Raw genomic sequence first — 2,998 nt, 5'->3', positions numbered from 1 at the left:
TAGCTACTGCCAATATGCTTCAGCCATTTTTTGACAAGGAAATAATAATTTTATCACCGCCGCGAATCGTTTGTTTACGTAGTCAGCACTTAATTTTCACGGCTGAATGGACGTCAGTCATTGGTTGAAATTACAGAAATACGACAACTTTAACATGAAATAACTTGCGATGTACGTTTTTTTGTTAAGAAGACTACGAGAAAAAGATGTTTTATATGACACATTCTACCAGTGTCCCGAGTTTCAAAGTGTTTCGTTAAGAAAATACTGGTGCCCCCGTTTTGAACAAGATCCCAACGCTCTAACGACTCCGTCAATCGAAAGCTGTCACGCATCGGAAGTTCCACTTGGTTATGGGTGGTAGGACATTGAGGTCGATGGATAATCAACCTCGATTTCGATACCTAGATTAAGGCGGCGAGCTGGCAGAATCGTTAGCACGCTGGACGAAATGCTTTGCCGTATTTCGCCCGTCGTTCCGTTCTGAGTTCGAAATCTGTCGAGGTCAAATTTGCCTTTCATCCTTTTAGGGGTCGATAAATTAAGTAGCAGTTGCGTACTAGGGTCGATCTAATCGACTGGCTCCTTCCCCCAAAATTTCAGGTCTTGTGCCTATAGTAGAAATCATATGCATATATATTATAGCGTAAGGCTGACAAAAGCTGAATATCGGATGAGTCAATTGTAGTTAGCACTAGCATGAATAACCAGATAAATATATGTTTATAAAAATTATTTTGCGTGTTGGTATACAGCCACGAATCGGAGGTTTTTATTTCTAAAACAGCCACTGGTCACAAATTTCTTGAAAGTGTATAATGGCTTATGTCACCTCATTATCCAACTGGTATTTTAATTTTTGTCACGATTTAAATTCAAAATGAATCGATTGGATCAATCCCAACACAACACTGATTCTTATGTTATCGACTTCGGATTGATGAAAGTTGAAGTCGATTTCGATAGAATTTTCAGTTAGAGACGTGCAGGGCTTTAGGCTAAACGAACTGATTAAAGCATAATACTATAAATAATTTAGTTATTGATCAGTGTTGAATTAGAAATTCTCTTAAGATTCACTTAAGTTTTACTTAAAGATTAAATTTAAAACATCATTTGAATAATTTTTGAAAAAAAAAAAAAAGAAATATAGACCTAAGTTCAAAGAACTGCCTGGTATCTGGTTTACGTCTCAAAAGGCCGATATTAACTCAGAAATATAAGGTGTATCAAAGAAATATGCAAATTTTGTTTTTAACGGCGTTTAAATGAGCCCAATTCACTTGATCGATATCTTTCGAAGATATCTTCAGCTGAGAAAAGATTCTAACTGTGAATGATATTTGTTAGAATCGCAGAATCGCAGAATCGTTAAAGCAGCAGGAAAAATCTCTTGCAGAATTTAGTTATGGATCTTTACTTTTTGAGTCCCAGCAAGGTAAACTATGCCTTTTATGCTTCTTCCGAAGTCGATAAAATAGAGTAGCAGTCAGCTGTTGGGTCGAGGTTATCAACTCCATTCCTCGGCCCGAAAGTGAGGTTTTGAGTCTATATCAGCCTTTAATATTTAACTTCGTCAGTAATGAGAGAGAGAGTGAGTGTGAGTGAGGGTGTGTTTGTGAGAGAGAGAGAGAGTGTGAGTGAGGGTGTGTTTGTGAGAGAGAGTAAGAGTGAGAGAGAGTAAGAGTGTCTGAGAGAGTGAGAGAGTGTGAGTGATAGTGTGAAAGAGTGTGAGTGAGTGAGAGTGTGTGAGAAAGAGAGTGTGTGAGAAAGAGAGTGTGAGAGAATGAGAGAGAGAGAGTAAGAGGGAGAGGGAGAAAGAAAGAGAGAGGGAGAGAAAGAAAGAGAGAAAGAGAAAGAGAAATTACGGATTCATTTTTTGTATAGCTTTTGATCTAACAGTTATATTTACTACTGAAATTAATTAGATGATTTAGTTAATTAGGCTATGAACCCTGTTTGTGTTTGAAATCTTTATCATTATTGACGAGGTTTTCAATTAATCAATGATCGGGTCACAAATTCTGGACGAAGTGAACGTCAATAATATTCGAGGTTCTTTATCTTATCGGCCCCAGAATGATGAATGGTAAAGTCTCCCTCAATGGGATTTGAGCGCAAGCCGTAAACGTCAACAATAACAAACAAACAAAAAAATTATTTTATTTGTCACAAGGACATTATAAGCATAATTATCTCGCATGCTAAGCAGATCTGGATGCGGATACAAATGTTACGGCAAAACAATCAGCCACCTCTTATATATGGATGACCTAAAACTATACGCTACAAATGATAAACAGCTGGAAACACGACTACAGACAGTACATGGATTTACCAAGGAAACAAATATGAAATTCGGATTAGAAACATGTGCCAAAGCAACCCTAAAAAGAGGAAAACTAATTAAGAGTAGCAACATCACACTAAATAAAGCCAATGAAATAAGAGAATTAGACCAAAGCCAGACACCCAAATATTTAGGAATCAATGAACTAGATAGGATACAACACGCACAAATGAAAGAGAAAATAAAGAAAGAATACTGTAGACGAGTTAGATCAAAACTGAAAACAGAGCTCAATGCTAAAAACAGGATAATAGGTATTAACACTTTAGCCGTCCCAGTTATAAGTTACAGCTACACTATCCTTAACTGGACACAAAATGAACTAACCAAAATAGACAGGAAAATAAGAACAATCATGACAGTGCTGGCTTAAAAGGAATATATTCACAGACACGACAGAGCTGGGACCTACATACACTGGAAGCTATGCCAACACTATGGAATAACAACGGAAAAAAGATGGTATAAACACACGCCAGAAAAGGTCACAGAAAACGAGAAAGCAACCATACTTTGGGATATGCCAATACACACAGATAGAGAAATTAAGGCAAATAGACCAGATATAGTTGTCAGAAGAAAAAAACATACAGAAAATAGCACTAACTACGAACCGAACACATCCTTAGTAAAGGACTTTCAACTCAG

At 37.0% G+C, this 2,998-nt stretch overlaps 1 protein-coding gene across 4 annotated transcripts in view; it reads right to left on the bottom strand.

The window, feature by feature from the left end:
• The window catches only part of LOC106873602 (transmembrane protein 272), a 220,705-nt gene that overhangs the window by 1,237 nt on the left and 216,470 nt on the right, over positions 1–2,998 (bottom strand). The gene's annotated exons all lie outside the window — the stretch shown is intronic.

This window comes from Octopus bimaculoides, chromosome 6 (assembly GCF_001194135.2).
Source record: "Octopus bimaculoides isolate UCB-OBI-ISO-001 chromosome 6, ASM119413v2, whole genome shotgun sequence".
NCBI classification, from domain to species: domain Eukaryota; kingdom Metazoa; phylum Mollusca; class Cephalopoda; order Octopoda; family Octopodidae; genus Octopus; species Octopus bimaculoides.
The sequence above is the reverse complement of the archived record's forward strand: the minus strand, read 5'-3'. Positions and strand labels throughout refer to the sequence as shown.